Genomic DNA, 19,891 nt, shown 5'->3' on the forward strand with positions numbered 1-19,891 from the left:
ATGTAAAATAAAATAAATAATAATAAATAAATAATCAGGGGGAAGCCAACCTTCCCCCTCTAAGAGACCTAGGACTGAGTTTGTTTATGATACTTCTGACCAGGATTCCGAATTTTCTGTTTCCTCTGATGACCAGGATTTACCCTTACCTACATATGAGGATTCTGATGCTGAGGACTCTATTCCTCTGCTTCCCCCCAGAGGATTTTTCTTTTGTTGAAATCTTGCATACTCTCAGGGAGCATTTTCGTTGGGAAAGTCAGGATTTTTCTGATTCTAAAAAGAGGCTTAAGGATTTCTTACTCCTGCCTCACCACAGGCCTTTGGCCGTACCTCCTGTAATAGACATTGTTAATGACGTCTTTGCGGAATCTAGCTTGGCCCCTGACTCTCTACTGCCTGTTCCCAGAAAACCTGATGGACATTACAGGGTCCCTGACTCTCACAAGTTCCTTTTTAAAAATCCTACTGCGGATCCTGAGACCATTTCACAGGGACCCAAGAGCATTAAAGCTACTACTGCCCCTCTAATAGAGACTCCAGGACGCTGGATAGATGGGGTAAGAAGGTATACACTTCTCCAACTTTGGCCATTAGGGCCTTAAACTGCCAGTTTCATATGTTAAACTATCAGCAGCATATTATTGGATTGCTTAAACAGAAAATGGTGTTGATTCCTGATTGTGCTTAAAATAATGATTTACAGGATTTACTGCATTCAGCTGAACAAGTTGGAAAATATACTTTACAATGTGGTTTTGATTCTCGAGGCATCTTGCCGGCTGCTGTAACTGGGTATTTACTTAGAAGGCATGCTTGGCTTAAGGAGCAATCCTTGCCAAATCATGTTAAAGCAAAACGACTAGATGCTCCCTTAAACCAGGACCGCCTGTTTGGCAACAAGGCAGAAGAAGTTCTTAAAAAGATGGAGGAAAAAGCTGAATCTCTGCAAACTGTTAAAGATTTTTTACAAGTACAACCTCGAAGATTTAGTAGACATTGGCCTTCCAAGAATTGGTCCTTTCCTGCCTCTTCTAGACCTTCTCAGTCCAAACCCAGATCCAGCAGAGCTCCCAGGCTGCAGTCCCAGGGTATGCACAGGTCTAAGCAGTAGGGGGCCTCCACTTCCAAATCTGGGAGTAATAAAACTCCCCCCATGGTAAACTGTCTCAATGACTTATTTTTAAAACTTCCAAGCACTTCTCAACTGACTGCCCCTTTTGGGGGGAAAGATTGCTCTTCATGCAAAGAACTGGGAACTCATTACCCAGAACAAATGGGTTTTAAATGTAGTGTCCCAGCGATACAGATTTCACTTCCACAAGTTAACAACACCAAGCGGATGGCCAGATCTACCCCCAAATCAGTGGGCAGAGGCCCAAAAGCAAGTACTTTCTCTCTTAAACATGGGGGCTATCCATTTGGTACCAGAAGAGGAAAAGGGACAAGGTTTCTATTCCTGACTTTTCCTGGTACCCAGAAAAGACAATTCATGGCATCCTGTCCTGGACCTGTCTAGTCTAAACACCTTTTTGGTGACTACAAAATTCAAGATGCTGATTCTTCACCAGTTGCTTCCTATGCTAGGCAAACATGCCTGGTTGGCAACACTAGATTTAAAAGAAGCACATCCCAGTCAGAGAATCTTGCAGAAGATACCTATGCTTCAAAGCAGGCTACACACACTATCAGTTCTCTGCACTGCCCTTTGACTTATCTACTGCACCTAGGGTATTCACAAAGTGCCTAGCTCCAGTCATTGCATTTTGCAGGCAAAAAAATATTCAAATTACCCATACCTGGATGATTGTCTAATTATGTCAGAAAGCCAGGACATACTTTTGAGTCATCTGGCCTTTGTACAAAGGGTGCTGACTTGTCTGGGGTACACCATAAATGAAAATAAATCACACCTGGTACCCTGTCAACAAATTATATTCCTGGGAGCAAGCTTGAATACAACTTCCCAGATGGCTTTCCTCACCCCATAGAAATTCATTTGACAACCTTTTTCAAACAAGTGGCCACAAAATCCCTGCTATCTGCAAGGCAAATACTGCAAGCGTTGGGGTTCATGGCCTCCTGCATTCTTCTAATTCTATATGCAAGGCTGCATATGAGGAAACTACAATGGTATCTAAAAAGCCTATGGTGTAAGCATTCTCAGGATCTAGAAGCAATGATTCATATCGTACCTTGCCTATGCCTAGAGTTCCTTTGGTGGGCAGAGGCCTGCCACCAAAACAAGGGACTACCATTCACACTACTCCCTGCTGCCCAAACCCTAACAGCAGACGCATCAGACTATGCATGGGGGGCTCACCTGGCAGGGAAGTGCATTCAGGGCAAATGGAACCCAAGTCAAATGCACCTGCATATCAACCAAAAAGAAATGTTAGCTGTACAGAATGCTCTGACAGCCTTCAAGGACTACATTCTTCCAGGACAACTAATGGTAAAGACGGACAATAACACTGTTATGTGGTACATAAGCAGGGGGGTACACATTATTACCCCCCTCTTCAGACTAGCCATGGCATTGTGGAACCCAGCCTTGAGCTACCAGGTGCATCTACAAGCTCAATTCCTGCCAGGAAAACTAAATACACTGGCAGATGGACTAAGCAGAAACCTCATGGACCCACACTTCTGGAAACTGGAACCAAGGATTCTCAACATGTTGGCAAGCAAATGAGGGAGCCCAGATATAGACCTGTTTGCCTCCCCCCAGAACTATCAATTGGGCAAATTTTTCACAAGGACTCCCCACAAACAAGCTTGGAAAGTGGATGCTCTGTCCTTCAGCTGGAAAAACCTATCAGTTTGTGCCTTTCCTCCTCTGCCTCTGCTCTCCAGAGTACTACTAAAGATCAAACAAGACAAACCAAGGACGATTGTGATTGCACCAGACAGGCCACACCAACACTGGTACCCCCTCTTGCGCAGTGCATCACGTTTGGCCGAATGGCACCTGCCTCAGACTCCTTCCCTGTTGTCTCAGCAGGAGAACCAGATTCTGCACCCTCAGCTTCAAACACTGAACCTAGCAGCCTGGCTAATTACCTAATTCTCTCCTTTAGCATCCCTCAGTAAACCAGTGATGGATATCATTTTAGAGGCAAGGAGGCCTAGTATTAGAAAATCTTATGCTGAAAAATGGAAAAGATTCTGGGCCTGGAACCAAATTCAAGGGATGAGCACAGCAGCGCACAATTTACCTCATATTTTACAATACTTAACTGAGATACTTCACAAGGGCTTGTCTTTTTCCTCCATCAAAATTCACGCCTCAGTCATTTCAGCCCATTATAACACAGAACCTCCCCTCTTCTCTCACCCACTACTCAAGCAGTTCCTCAGAGGGGCCAAAAATTTAAGACCACCCAGGAGAGCTCCAACTCCAGCCTGGGACCTTAACTTTGTCTTGGAGAAACTCACTCTTCCTCCTTTCGAGCCAGTTGCTACTGCAGATTTAAAATTTCTTTCTTGGAAAACAGCTTTCCTTTTAGCAATCACTTCAGCAAGAAGGGTATCTGAATTACAGGCCCTTATGGCAGTGGAGCCTTTTATCGTCTTTCATGCGGACAGGGTGTCCCTCAGAACCAATCCCTCCTTCATGCCCAAGGTGGTATCCAGTGTGGCTCTTAATCAGTCCATTTATTTGCCGACCTTCTTTCCTAATCCACAGAACAAAGGGGAACGGATACTGCACTCCTTAGATGTGCACAGACAACTTAGATTCTACTTGGACAGGACGCCTCAAAGGATGTCTGAACAACTGCAGGTGGCATTTGCTGCAGGGACAGAGGAGAAGGCTATTTCGAAGCAAACCATTTCTAAATGGATAGGCCATTGCATTCATTTCTGCTATAAGCGCCATGGAAAACCTATCCCACAGGGGATCAGACCCCACTCAACCAGGGCTGCATCTACCTCTACAGCCTTTCTCAGAGGCGTCCCTACCAGGGACATCCTAGAAGCTGCTACCTGGAGTTCTGTATATACTTTCACCAAGCATTATCATTTGCCAATTTTCTCTAAATCCAGAGCTGGCTTTGTCACTGGAGTCTTGCAGGGCCTTATAGCTGTTCCTAATGCTATCTAAATTCCTCCTCCCAACCTTAGCTTTGGGAATCTACCCAAATGTGATGACTGCAACAGTGAAACATGAACATAGTACAGCTGTGTACATTTACCATAAATATAGATGTTCGAGTGTATTCACTGTTGCAGTCCTGGTTACCCTCCCACCAGCCCCCTGACTTCTTTTGGCTGTACCTCTACTTTCCTTTACTATGCTTAAAACTTTTTTGGTGTATTTGCTTTTTTGTTGGGGGTATAACCTTGTATATTTATATATTTAATTGCTTCCCATTTGAGGGGCACCTGACATCTGGGGCAAAAAAAACTGATGTAATGGCATCGGGTGCATGTTTTATACCCCTGACGACCTGATGCCACGGAAGAAGAGACAGCAACCAACGCAGGACCCAAGACTCTGTTAATCAGGCCGACTGAGGGCTACTGCAAGCAGATAACCCAAATGTGATGACCGCAACAGTGAATAAACTCGACCATCTACATTTATGGTAAGGGTACACAACTGTACTTTCCTACTCTGCTTGTCCTGGCATCTGAGTAGTTGCCTTATTAAGGGTTTAATAGCTCCCTTCATTTTTTTCCTAGCAATTTATGCCAATCTGCTGTTCTACCAATCACATGTGCAAGAGTTGTGACTTACTGCCAAGTTGAGGAGGAGTTCCAGCTTAGATGTTTAGGTGCATAATCTGCATGGTTCATATATCAAAATGTTTGACAAATAAGTGTAACCTCCACTGCTAGGTTATAAGTTCAAGCTCATAACTTCAGATCACCCCTCCAATGGCATATGAACAAGATGGCTGTATCAAATTATTAGAAGCACCAGTGCTCATCTGCAGTCTTTTTGACCATGTCATATAGTTGTGTATGGCTGTGCTCACTTCTGTTGTCCACAAAATGCATGCCATCTCCCAAGGCACCATTGCCATTACATCCCCAGAAGTGGGGAGGACCAAAGTAGGGCTGACAGCTTTCATGCCCCATTTTTATCATAGTTAAATGGAACATGGCACCAGGACAGAAGAACACCCATTCTAAACTAATGAACCTGTAACCAAAACAGCAGAGGACAAACGTTGGAGAGATGACTGCATCAGAGACAGTACAGAACTTAAAACTAACATCGGGTTTTGTAGGAGTGCTTTTTGTAGCCCCATGACAAGGTGGGGGGGGGGGGATTGGCAGTGTTAGAGAGAAAGACTTAACAAATAACAAGTAATTAATTTTATAAATCTATTTTCTATTCTCAGATAACTTCACCTTACTCCAGAAATGCTTGGCCATTGGTGTATAAAACATCAAATATGCCTCCTGGTTACGTTTGTGTTCACCATCCTGTCTGTCACTGTTCATCTTCAAAAGCTTCATAGTCATGTGCTGGAGAAGGGGATTTTGACATGCTACTTTTTAAAAAATCAATATCCTAGTCAAATTCATTTTTGAAATAATGTCAGACTTTTTGAATGACTTATTCAGAAAAAGAAGCACATTTTAACCCATGTCAGAACTTTGAATAGGAGGTTTTGTAAAGACTGTAGGGCAGGACTAAATATACTGAAACAGGGTGAAATTCTGAAATGATATACCCATTACCCACAACAGGTGGGTTGCAAATTGGTTCACGGATAGAACCCACAGTGTGAAAGTAGCGGACTCCAAGTCAGACTGCCGACCAGAAACGAGTAGAGTCCCACAGGAATTGGTCCTGAGTCCTCTCCTGTTTGGCATCTACTTCCCAGAAGTTCAGGTCAACACGGAGGGACTGTGGCTGACCTAGTTCGCAGACGACTGCAAGCTGGGAGCCATTGTTAACTCCCCAAGTGATGTAGACATCCTACAGAAAGGCCTCACTGAGACCAATGACTGGTGTCGAAACCGTGGCCTTAAGGTTAATGCCAAAACGTTTTCTAGAATTCATAAATTCCAACGCCTTGGATCAATTTATTCACACCCCCACCAGGGGCAGCAATATCCTACACCTGGTCATTACCAACATGGGAAACCGGTGTTCCACACCAGAGGTCAATTCCTCGTTGGTCAGATCCGACCACAAGCTTATCAGCACATCCACATCCCACCCCCAGCCCCAATTAGGGAAACCATCGTAAAAAAACTTCTCAAAAGCCAACTTCACACTTCTTAAGACAGAAGTGGCAAACTTCATGACACCCATGCAGACGGACAATAGAGGTATGACTGCCGAATCCTACACAAATGCACTTTATAAGCACTTACACGAGTGCATGGATCATGCTATCCCTAATAGAACCAAGATGTTATCCTCCAAAAAAAGGAAGCCAATCTGGTGGTCCTCTGCCATAAATAAACTCTACAACAGAAGAAAGAAACTGTTGCAAGAAAGAGTAAAATCCCATGAGTGGAGGAGCTCCCTGGTCAGCCTCAGTAAGAAGCTGCGATCCCTCATAAAATCCTCCAAAGCTAGTTACGAAAACAAAATTGCCACTGACTCTAAAGACAACCACAAAGCATTCTCTCTACCTATGTCAAGAATCTAAATGGGAACACTCAGATCTGCTCTGAGTTACAGCATAATGGCACTAAATATACAGAACCAACTGATATTGCCAACATCCTGACAGATAGGTTCAGTGCTAATTTTACCCCCCTCTATACCGGAAGAATGCAAAGTTCCTATAATCACGGCTGCACAGGTAAAAAACACACTCTCCAAAGCCAAGAACACAGCATCCATGGGACCTGACAATATCCCAGGCTGCGTTCTACACGAACTACAGAATGAACTGGCACCCTACCTAAGCACCATGTTCAATCATAGCCTCACCTCAAGCTTTGTACCCACTGAATGGCGCACCGTGACAGTTATCCCACTCCACAAAGGGGGAGCCACGATGGACCCCGGGAACTACCGCCCCATTAGCCTGATGAGCCTGGTCTGCAAGGCCATGGAACGTATCATCATGGAACTCATAAACAAAGACATTGGTAATCTCCAAACTCTGGACCCTACCCAGTTTGGATTTGTAAAAGGCAGATCATGTCTCCTAAACCTGATTGACTTCTTTGAAGCAGTCACCAAAGCCATAGATGAGGCTAAAATGGTTCACACACAGCTTATCTAAATCTCAACAAGGCTTTCGACACCATCCCCCAGTCTGGAATTATAGATAAGCTCACTAAACTAGGTATAAATCCCTATGTCACAAGATGGGTTGCCAACTGGTTCACGGACAGAACCCACACTGTGAAAGTAGCAGATTCCAAATCCGACATCAGACCAGTGACAAGTGGAGTACCACAGGGTTCAGTCCTGTGTCTTCTCCTGTTTGGTATCTACTTCTCTGAAGTGCAGGCCAAAACAGAAGGTCTTTAGCTAACAAAGTTTGCAGATGACTGCAAACTAGGAGCCATAATCGAAACTCCTAACGATGTGGACAAACTACAAAAGGGCCTCATTGAGACAGATACCTGGTGTCAAAGCCATGGCCTGAAGCTCAATGCCAAAAAGTGTATTGTCATCCCCTTTGGTAAAAACTCTGTACCCACGAACTACCACAAAGCTGGTAGTCTACTTAATGCCGAAAATGTGATAAGAGACCTTGGGACACAGGTGGACAGTAGTCTCTCCTTTGATAATCACATCGCCACAGTGGTCAGGAAATCCTTCTACGTGGCTCATCTCATCACAAAAGGATTCTCATCCAGAATAAAAGAGGTCATTGTTCCCCTCTACTCATCACTCATTAGACCCATTATAGAGTACAACGCCCCTTTTGGTATGTACCTCACAAGACATCAACAACAACTGGAAAGACCACAGAAATACCTCACAAAGATGATTACTGGCCTCAAACAGATGCCCTATGCAGACCGTCTCAAAAAGCTACAGCTTTACTCCATCGCATATCACCTACTCAGGGGCGATCTCTGCCTAACATACAAAGCTATGTCAAACCCAGAGCTGTTGGACATGCTGCACTTAAAGAAATCCCAATCCCTCTGAGCTACACGCTCTAGGGACCTTAACCTTGTCACCACAATAAACAGAACTTGCTGGAGGGATAGATTCCTGTCCCAGAGACTTCCCATACTCTGGAACAGACTACCTATGTATGTCAAACAGAGCTCCTCATTAGCACTCTTCAAGAAAAATCTTGATGATTGGATGGGAAATGGGAAATTCACCCCGGGGATCACTTCTGTGGCTCTGCCCGACAGGGGCACAGGAAAATAATTTTCTTGGGTGGTGAAAGCCAGGGTACATTTTTTGGCTAGGCTTGTATGGGCCTAGGGCCGATAGCCTAGTACCTACCTATGAACCTAAAAATGCGTTGTTATCCCCTTTGGGAAAAACTCAGTTCCCACTAATTACCACATCGATTGGAGGCCACTGAACAAGAGTTGTAAGAGATCTGGGGATACAAGTTGACAGCAACCTCTCCTTCGACCACCACATTGCCACTGCGGCCAGAAAGTCCTTCTATGTGGCACATCTCATTACCAAGGATTTTGCATCCAAGAAGAAAGAGGGTCATCATCTCTCTCTACTCTTCCCTCATTAGACCAATCATCAAGTGTAATGCCCCATTTGGCATGTACCTCACTAGACACATGCAACAGCTGGAAAGGCCACAAAAGTACCTCACGAAGAGGATCCCTTGGCCTTAAACACATGTCCTACATGGACAGACTCAAAAAAAACTCCACCTATTCTCTGTCTCTTATCGTCTACTAAGAGGCGATCTCTGCTTGACTTACAAAGCCATGTCTGAACCAACTCGGTTAGAAATGCTACATCTTGCAGCAACTGGAAAGACCCCAAAAGTACCTCACGAAGAGGATCAAAGGGCTCAAACAGATGCCATATGCTGCCTGGTTAAAGAAACTCCAGCTCTGCTCAGTGGCATACCGCTTGCTCAGAGGCGATCTGTGCCTGACGTATAAAGCCATGTCCAACCCGGAATTAATGAACATGCCGCACCTCAGAAAATCCAAATCCCATCGAGCTACGAGCTCGAGAGACTTGAACCTCAGCACTGAAATAAATAGGACATGCTGGAGGGACAGATTCATAACCCAGAGGCTCCCTTCACTCTGGAATAAAATCCCAGTCCAGGTTAGGCAGAGTCCCTCATTGACTCTCTTCAAGAGGAATCTTGATGAATGGATGGGAGATTGTAGATTTACTCCGGGTATCACTTTTGTGTCACTGCTAGACAGATGCACAGTATACTAACCTCGAAAAAGGGCATAGCAAAATTAATTTTAAAATGGGTGGCGAAAGCCAAACACACTCTGGCTAGGCTTGTAAATGCCCTTATAAAAAAATTCAAATCCCTCCGCACCACACGCTCCAGCGACCTCAACCTCATTACCACAATCAACAGAACATGCTGGAGGGACAGGTTCATAACCCAGAGACTGCCAATGCTCTGGAATAGACTTCCCATACATGTCAGAGCACCTCACTTGACCCTCTTCAAGAGAAATCTTGATGAGAAGATTGGAAATAGAAAGTTCACCCTGGGGATTACTGCAATGGCTCTACTTGATAGAGGGACTGGGAACTAACATTGGACGGCACGATGCCTGGGTAATCCTATGGGCTAGGCTTGTAAAGGCTCCAGGGCCATTAGCCTAATACACACCTATGAGCCTGTTACATTTTTTAGAAACATTTTGATTATAGTAGAAGCTGTTTTCCTTCTTCCAGACTTAAATTCCTTAACTTTTGAGGAGTCAGATGTAGTAAAATTAGTAAAACCAGCTTATACAGAAAACTAGGAGATCAAGCCAAAAAGTGTTTTCCTGGCATCACTTTCAGTTTCACAAAAACACAGCAAAATAGACTTTGTAAAGTGGAATGTAGTGCCTCCTTCTGACCAGAAGCAGTATGAAATCTGTATCTAGTACAGTCAGTAACTTAATTGTGAAGGCAAGAGACATTCAAGCAAAAGCACTAGAATCCTGACAGGCAGTTGAAGTAAATAAAGGATCCCTGTCTTCAAGGTAGGGCTGACTGACACCTTTTACAGATGCCCAAAGTGGGGCTTTTTTTTTTTTTTTGGGGAATGTGAAATTTTGCAGGACTAACCATACCCACAACAACTGGGAATGCTTAGTTATTTAGTTATTTCAGATTCAAAATAATTGTTTTACACAGATGTTAAATACAATTTAGGAAATAGTTTTCTCAGTTTACAGGACATTTGCTGTTTTTCATTTTTTCCACATAACATAACTGGACTGCCCTGCGCAAACAGGGGCAGGTGGTAACCCTATTTCAAAACCCTAAGTTAAGCAAAACAGTAGTGCAAAATCAGATGCTGAGTCTCCCACTGTTATTTTTTTTATCTCTTCACACTTTCTCAAAGGTAACTATACAGTTATACTTTGTCACACCCATCTAATTTACTAAGCAGTTGACACATGGGTAATAAAGTTTTAGAATAATTTCTGCTCATCCACTGCAGGCAAATTCAACAAAATACTTCAGATGTGCGAGTATCGCAGAGCAGAGCTGGAGACGTTCACTCAGTCATTAACTTTCCCCTTCAGCATCAGTCCTGCCTCCACATCACCTGGCCACGTGATTGGCAGCCAAAGAAGGAGGGCAGAAGGAATGTAATCCTCTGCTGGGAAAAATCTGAAACCAGCTGGTGAGCTTTTGGCAGAGGAAGCACCAGGTGTCGAAGACTAAAGAGAGAGAGAGATGTTCACAAAAGAACAAGACTAGGGAGAGAGAGACCTAAAAGAACAAGACTAAAGAAAGAGAGAGAGGCATTCACAAAAGAAGCCTGTGCTTTTTCAGTTTACAAAGAGTTAATGTGGAGACGTTATATTTTCCACCCATCAGGCTGAGACATGTTTAGTAGCCAGAATGAAATTGGAACAAGAAAATTGGAAACATGAGTTTTCCAGTATGCATATTTGTTTAGGGGAGAAAAAAGGTTGGACAACATTTGCATTTGGAAACTCTCTCTCCCTTCAGGAAGTGCTTTGCTGCTCCTCCTATACCGATGGAAAAGAAGATTAAAGAACGGAGCTCTTCAAGGCAGTGTTTCCATTGTAAACATGACTTGAAAACACAACAACCACATACACACACACACTCATTCGCCACCTTTCTGTTAAAGGACCTTCAGAGCTCCCTTTAACTCAGAGAAAATTCCCGCACAGCATTGTTGTAAGTCAAGCTGGTGATCCAGAAAGCTGTGTTACTGATTTCTTCTCCTCAGTGTAGAAGGAAAATGGCATTGCAGAATAAATTTTGCAGGGGTGGATATGAATATTTACTAGCTTCCTAAGGAAAACATTTGACAAGGAAATATTAGTTGTGCTTTACATTATAAAACATGTGGCTAATGTTTCTTTACAAATAGTTTGTCAAGAAAATTATCAGTAAACAAGACACGGTGTTTATTTAAAAAAATGTATATTTAGTTTAAAAAAATGGAAAAAAGAACAGTTTTGCATTCCACAGTGTTTTTGTAATAGAAGTGCATTCCAGTGTATTTTGTAAGTCTATACATGCCACATAGCTACGCATTGCACACTTGGGAAGGAAAGATTAGTGTAACTGGCAGCATTTAAAAAAATGTTATACCTGATCACGTGTGAGAACACCACATCCTCTGAATTCTGAGTTGCTTGGTAGTAAATATTAGAGAGGCTGTCTTCTTTTGTTAGTCTCTTTCTTGCTTTAACTGGTCTTTAAAAAAAACCTGATTGTATTCGTGTTATGTTCTGGGAAATGCTATTGAGCAGAAACCTTTTATTTTTCTATGCACCCCCTCCCCATACACGCACACACACACACACACACACACACACACACACACACACACACACACACACACACACACACACACTCACTCACTCACTCACTCACTCACTCACTCACTCACTCACTCACTCATACTAAAACTCATCTAAATGGAAAACACATTGTCTACATTATATGCCAACACTGAATGAGCATGGTTGCCATGGCAGCAGCCAACTGAGGCCTGGCTAATTTCAGACCAGTGAATGTGGGGGTTTGATAAATGAAGTACCTTCCAAACAGAAGGGAACAATCACTGTTCATTCAGTGTAGGTTTAAGATCAAAATGGCACGGGTCTTTTCCTTGTTGAGATGGATTGTAGTAGGTTGCAGGTAAGTCAGCATGTCTGTTACTGTTTTGTGTTCGAGGTAAAGAATGCATGAAGTCAGTAGGAAGGATGGGATTAAAAGTGATAGTGTAATGAATACTGTTTAATAATTGCTGAGAACATGTATATCAGTTTTTCAGAGCATTTTACGTGCAGGTTATGTAATCTACTGTATGAAGACTAGTAAAGTCATAAAAGGTTTAATACTGCTATAAAATGCACTTGTGAAAAGTAAAGAAAGAAATTTTGTGGGAGTGAAATTTAAGAAAGGAAATATTTTAGGATTTTAACTACAGTGCATTAATCACACTGACATCGCAGTTTGGGGTTTGTGTTCTCATTTCCTTTAGATTTATCATTTTAAGTATAACATCCAGTATGTATAATGCTTCGTCAGTTGCATCATGTTCATAACTGATATTACGTCAGAGAGTCTGCCTTTCTTAGCATTTTTGTCATTCATAAATTGCAAGGAATGTAAGCCCAAAGAATTTCCAAGAGTAAAGTTTAAGTAAATTTGTGTTTTACACTACCCACCTTAGTGTTACTGCATGTTACTCTTCTGTATTACCCGTAAAACAAGACTTTTTGTGTCGACCCCATAGTCAGTTGGGTATGCACACCTCCTGTCAGAATGCATCATGGCATCACATATCTGTCTTGGACAGTGTGTTTACTCCCTGTCCCAGTCAGTACATTTCAGATCTCAGTTCTGGAATCACTGTGAAAAACTTCCTATATTTAATACTTAAGAAGCTAACATCTTCCAAGTGTGTGTGTGTGTCCATCAGATCACAAGCTGGGACACGCACCAGCATAGTCTGTTTTGTTTGGAAGAATAGTATGATGTCTAAAAACTCCCTTAATTGGCTAAAGTCCCATAAATTGGGGTTTAGCCAGCTGCACATTGACAGAAAAGCTTGAGGCCTTCTCCCAATTACAGTTAAAGCTACCCAGCGCAGGGACTGGTAGATAAAATGGGCATTTCTGACTTCCATCCCATAGAATGAAGTGGTACTTTTTAATTGTTTAGCAAGCTATAAATTATGCAGAAATTCTGCATACGAAGTGTATGTGAACATGCTGCTAGCTGGAAGAGCAGTAGATGATACTGGAAGTGACTGGTTTCAACAGCCAAAACTAAATCAGTGCAAGTTTCTGTTGAATGCGGTATTGTTGTGCTGTCTTTTCTTGCATTCCCTTTCCACTGATCTGGACACTTTTGGATGTATAGCAAGCAAATATTTGTTTTTGTTGGGTAAATAGCATGCTGGAGTATTTTATCACAGTCTGCACTCATTAGGTGTGACCTGATTGGAGATGTGGGCCTTGAAAGGCTGTGGCGTTTCATCACAATGGCACTAATGTTAATGTTGAAAGATGAGCATGGTTTTGTGCTTAACATTTGGGTTTGCAAGCATCTATGAAAATGTTCTTACTCTGTATGTATGTGTGTATGTATATATATATATATATATATATATATATATATACATACACATTCGTGTTTTAGAAAGCCTAGTGTTGAAAAAATCCATGGAGAGAAACACAGTGACTACAGTTCCTACCAGATGTAAATGAAATTTAGAAGTAAACCAGCCTGATGGCCTACATGTATAAATAACAAATGCAATAAAAGAAAAAAGCTTTCTAAAACTATATAGCAAAAAAAAAAAAGTTAATATTAAAAATTTTAATAAAAAAACAGCGTGAAGCCAGGTAAAAAACAGCTTTAATAATCCAATTCAGTAAGGACTTTCATTCACACGGTGAACTTATTCAGAAGTCTTTCTATTGAAAGAACTACAAACAACATTGGGAAAGCAAAAGGCATCCCATGAATTTAGAAGAGTATCAGAAACTAAAGACAATCGCAAGTACTTCTTTAGCTACATTATAAAGAATAACAACCAGCATGCATTGCTCAGAACCTATCCAAAATGTCACTAACTAGTTGGACCCGCCGATCAAGCCAGCATACTAGCAAACACATCCAGTGCAGATTTCTCTCCTGAAACAACTTTAGAAAAACCCATGTATCCCACAGAATCTTAAACTCCCATCATAACCAAATAAAACTTGCAAATAATACTCTCAAAAACAATAAAAATACCCATGGGATCTAATAATATACCTGGTTGCCTAATAAACAGTTCTGAACAAGGTCTAATGGACCTGCTCCCACAAACATTCATCCTAGGCCCATCCATTGTTTTTGTCCCTGTAGTATGGTTCACAACTATTGTGGTACCACTCCATAAAAGTGGACCCACCACTGACCCTGAAAACTACAGATCCATTAGCCTAACTAGTCTCCACTCCAAAGCCATGGAACATTGCAACTGACCTAATTAAATATTTTACAAGACTTGATCCCCTGCAGTTCAGCATTGTTAAGGGTAGATTCTGTCTAATGAATCTGGTCAACTTCTTTGGGAAAGTAACAAGCTGTGGACAGTGGAAGTGCAGTCCATTCGGCATAACATGACCTGACTAAGGCTTGTGGCACTATGCCATATGCTAACATATTAAGCAAGCTGAATGAGCTCCAGAATGACTCGTGTTATTAGATGGATAGCAAATTGATTAAGAGACAGAGCCCATGCAGTGATGGTGGCAGGTGTGAAGTGACCACTGGTGTTCCTCGGGACTGCGATGAGACCTTTACCATTCTGCATGTACTTCACTGATCTCCAAATTACAAATGAGGATCTCTGCATAGCCAAGTTTGCAGATGACCATGGTGTCATTCTGAAGTCCTCTGTCTGATATGCTGAAGCTCGAACTAGAACTGACATATGTCAGCAACTGGTGCTCCAAAAAAGGGTTAAAATTAAATGCTAAAAATGCAGTGTCATTGCAGTTGCTAAAACAGCCCCTTCATCCGTTTTATATGTACAGCTCTCCACTTCAGAATGAAAGTGTGGCAAAAGACCTTGGAACATGGGTAAATAATTCCTTTGCCTTTGACCATCATGTTACAACAGTGGTTTAGATATATTTTTACCTGGTCCAGCTCATTGCTAAAGGTATTTCATGTAGATCCAGCTAATTTCTTACCCTCTGCATTCTGCATTAATCAGTCCTTTTATCTAATACAGTACCACTTTTGGAATATATCTTGCTTTGTATGTCAAACAACTGTAAAGACCCCAATTGTTCGTAATTAAAAAGATCATGGGCTTAAAAGACAAGCACTGCCAGGCGAGGCTGGAAGCACTGTCCCTTTATTCAGTGTCCCACAGACTCCTTATCGGTGATCTCTGCCTAGATTTTTGAGCCTTTTGGGATCCAATAGTCAAACACGACTTGTATCTTCACAAATCAGATGGTTCCAATAACAGTAAAACCAGGGATCTAAACTTGTTTTAGCAAGTAAATTGTGTTTATTACTGTAATTGTTAATGCAGTGTTTTGTTGTGGTGTATACCAGTAAAACATCATGCTAAGTTTGATAAAGCTTGATGTTATGCAATCTTTTGAATTGTGGATGAGCTGCGTCTTGGTTTACTGACTGTTGCTGAGCATACCTCTCAACTGTACAGATTTTTGCACAATGACCAGATTTTTAACCCATATTTGTGGTCTGTTTCTCATAAAATTGTAGTTTTCTGGCAAATTATTGAGGGTTGAAGTCAGAAAGTAATGGCAAACATTTGAGTTTCACACTTCATACCCAGTAGAAAATTCACAGTAATGCAACATTTGTTATTTTATCAACTTTCTAAGTTTGTAAGTACAGTAATTAAAAAGTGTCCCTATTTTTGGGCCTTTGTTCCCCCCATGATTCATGGCTTTGTTCAGGTTTCTTGCTGTAAGAGGTTGAGAAGTATGTTGCTGAGGTGTTTCTAAATTAAGTAGCCCTAGAATCAAAGACAACCGAGCATGCAGAAGTTTCTATGTTGGAGGGCTGTTTTCTGGCAAGGGTTCCTGTTGCTTTTCTTCCTATGCTATGTCTTTCTTTGATCAAACCCCCAACTGATTCACGTTCTGACACTCATAAGACCTCTTGCTGTCCATTTTCTTCAGGAGTGTCTTTAGTGTTTCTTTGTTTGATTCCCTTTGGTGACCATGGCATGTCTGGCTGTAATAGAGCTAGGAGAGTTAATTTTTTTTTTTTTTTGGAGAATGCGTCATTCTACACAAAGTACATCCAGGAAAACTGATGTCGAAGGACTATTCCATAGTTGCAGATGATAATTGAAGTCACTGAAGTTACCGATATTAATGTAACAGCATTTCCACTCAGTTTTTTGAAGTTTTTGTTAATGGTACCTCTTCAAGCTCTTTACATGGTGATTTTTAAATATCCAAAGCTTTGTATACTTAAAAGGTAGAGATAATCTAACTCTATTCTTTGTTCTTGGTGGACTTTTGCATTTCAAGGTCATTACAGTAAAGTGGTTTCAAAAAGGTGTACTAATGCAGTTAATACTACGCTCAGTATGTTCAGTAGTAGGGAGAAATGACTCCTGTCAGAAGGATTCGCTTCACTGTTGCCTTGGTGTGTGCTACACTAGTTAATTGTTGTCAGTCTTGTTAAAGACCTCAAGAGCACATTGATGCAGCTTCTTGGTCTTGATGTTAAGCAAGTGATCCATACTTCAGTAAGTTTCTGCAGAAACCTCTGAACTATATTGGCAAAGTGTTGTCTGTGTTTGGAATACTTTTAAGACCCAGATTACACTGCTGCATGCATTTAGAAGTAATTTAATCACTGATTTATTTGCATTTTTGGACATGCAATAAAAATGAATTGCCAAGTGCAAGCATGTAACAAGAAATTTTGTACCTGGTGTGATATGCTCATTTCGCAGCCCCCTCAGCCCATGCCTGCACTCCCCCCACCATAATTGACATCTAAAGTCTCATAACACCCTCTAGTAAGGCTAGTCCTGTGATAATAAGCTATCTTGTGAAATACTTCAACTTCTCTGTCTGGAGCTGTAACATTTTTCTTTGCACCTTGTAGTTACACAGAAGTTAAGTACAGGTTTATAAAATAATTCTAGAAAGCGATATTTGACAGCATGTTTTTTTACTGTCTTAGTTAAGCTGTGCCATTCTGCTTCACATTTTCTAAGACTGAACACATTGTTAATGTACCCATTCTGTGATGGTATACGCTGTTGTGAAATACCCTAGCTATTACTTCAGTGACTGTCTGGAGCTGTAACATTTTGCAATGCACTTTGTATCAAAGGAGAAATATCACATTATTAAAAAAAAAAAAAAAAAAAAAACAGAGCACACACTTATCACAAAAACGTAGTGCTGTTGCAGTGGAGCTGTGCCATAAAAACAAGATACAGCATTTCAGAATGTTTATGGAGATTAGTATTTAACAGTATACTGCTGATTACCAAAAAAAATAAAAAAACACTGAGATGCACGTTGTCAGTAACATGGCACTGTTGTGCTAGTAATAACAAAGCCCTGTTCTGGGAAACTTGATGATGACGTTGTGTGTGTAACTGGGGCTACAGTGACATTTTAAACTGCACTTAATAACATTGGAGAAGTAATGTTATCTGCAGTGTTTTAAAGTAATTCCAGAAAGCAATATTTTGTTTCTGTAATGCATTTTTTTTCCCTGAAAGTAGCTATAACATTCAGTCTGCTTTGCATTTTATCAGATAGAATAATTAAGTGACCTGACTAATGGCTTAAAAGTTGAACTAAAAGTAAATAAAAGAACTGCTGCCCCCCTGTACCACTTTAGTAATGTGTGCTTAACCTTAACCTTGCTCTTGCCCCCAACCCTAGCCATACACCTTATCTTAGAAAAGGCTTTTCCATAACATAATCCTTATACAAGATAGCTCGTACACCCAGTATACACAATAACACAACACTAGCGCTAACCCTCAGATACTCAGGTACACACAATAAATCAAGCCCTTACTGTAACTCAGGTACACACAATAAATCAAGCCCTTACTGTAACTCAGAAACACGCACACACACAAAACTGTCCTCTTACCTAACCTTGCTACTAAGCCTAATTTGGAAACGCACACAAATTAAACGTAGCCTCTTACCAACCTTTCCACTAGCCCTAATTTGGAAACACACACACACACAGCCTATCCTCTTACGTAACTTTTCCTCTAATCTTAACCCTAACCCACATTACGCTTACATGCACTTCCGCCCCTAATACACACCCACTTATCTTTGTTGGCAAAACATAAAGTCAACAAAATACTATCTGCATAGTGTGCTGTTGTGCACTATGTTGCACTTCCTTTCAACCAAAATAGCTTTGAACTACATGTAGTGCACAATATGTAGATCTATATGTACTCATTGTCTACACCTTATTCAGCATGGCACCATCCACTGTGCCTTTAATGCCTCTGTTATATGTTTTTTTCTTACCCAAGAGTTTTGTCTTTTAAATACTAAAATTTGATTTTTCCAGTACTTGCAGGGTCAGTCTAAGATTTATGCTGTCTAAACTAAGTGTTTTAAGTGAACTAGAATGTATTTCAGTTTATTTTCATTAGGTTCAGGTTGGTCGTACAAGAAACACAAAGCACAGTACTTTGTCACAGTGTGATCACTACTTTCTGCTATGCCGGAAGCTGGAGCACATGAGAAAAGGGAAGTTTTGTAGACATTTATTATGTTATGAAAATAGTGCAGTGAAGGAGCATATTACACACAATGTAACACACATTCCTGCATGCTAACCCCAGAGTATCAAGTCATAGCCCCGGGTTTGTACCATTGGAGTAGTGCATTTGATGAACATTGATGATTTTTCTTAAGACAGTGAGTCATTACTTAAGTATTGCAGAGGGCATAAGGAGGACCGCTTCATCCTAAATCAGATACTTGATAAGTGAGCATGGTTTTAAATAATCCTGTGGATTCTGACAGACTCGTCTCAAAGTCTTTATCTGTGGTTTGCGTAGTCATCATAGACTTTAGCAGCTATACATGTGTGAGTCTCCCTTTGACTGGAACAGTATATGATATCCATTTCACAAGGTGAACTGTTAGTAGTGAGTATAGAGATGTGCACAAGACATGGTTTCCAACTTAATATTTAAGGTTTGTGATTGCAGAACAAGCGTGCTATGACTTTTGCGCTTTCAGAATGCTTGACAAATTAGTTTCTAATTATTCTTACTCTGATCTGCTGTTGGAATTTGTTTGTAGTTTTTCCTTTCATCAGTCTTAGAATTTTAATTACTCATACATTTTGTTTGTTATTATAGTTACATTTCTGTTCTTAGTTTCGTATTTCATAGCACTCTGCATGGTGCAGAGGTTTTGGGTCGTGCTACAGCCTAGACAACCTCTGTTTGACTAGCAACATGGGAGCTGGCCAAATCATTCGGAGAGGGAAGACAGTAAGCAGCCAGTGTTGCTTGCCTGTTATGTAGGAGAAGGCCCAGAAGTGCAGCTGCTGCACTATGGGCTCACGACCAGTGTCAGCCCTGGTACTCTAGGGACACATGGACAGTATCAGCCCTGCTACACTGTGGACTCGCAGACAGTGTCAGCCCTGCTACACTGTGGACTCGCGGACAGTGTCAGCCCTGCTGCACTAGGGACACGCGGACAGTGTCAGCGCTGCTGCACTAGGCACTCACAGACTGTCTCAGCCCTGCTGCTGGAGGGACTCGCGGACCATGTTGGCCCTGCT

At 41.5% G+C, this 19,891-nt stretch overlaps 1 protein-coding gene across 5 annotated transcripts in view; it reads left to right on the forward strand.

Annotated features, from left to right (window-relative positions):
• Positions 1-19,891, forward strand: part of ZMIZ1 (zinc finger MIZ-type containing 1) — a 2,170,450-nt gene that overhangs the window by 1,284,821 nt on the left and 865,738 nt on the right. The window contains exon 1 of one of the 5 annotated variants that reach the window (XM_044056884.1): positions 12,148-12,238. The exons of the other annotated variants lie outside the window; for them this stretch is intronic. The gene's annotated coding sequence lies outside the window, so the exon portion shown is untranslated. Of the gene's footprint in view, positions 1-12,147; positions 12,239-19,891 lie in introns of those variants that run through there. 5 annotated transcript variants of the gene reach the window in all.

This window comes from Protopterus annectens, chromosome 14.part0 (genome assembly GCF_019279795.1).
Source record: "Protopterus annectens isolate FY-2018-M chromosome 14.part0, PAN1.0, whole genome shotgun sequence".
Taxonomy (NCBI): Eukaryota; Metazoa; Chordata; order Ceratodontiformes; family Protopteridae; genus Protopterus; species Protopterus annectens.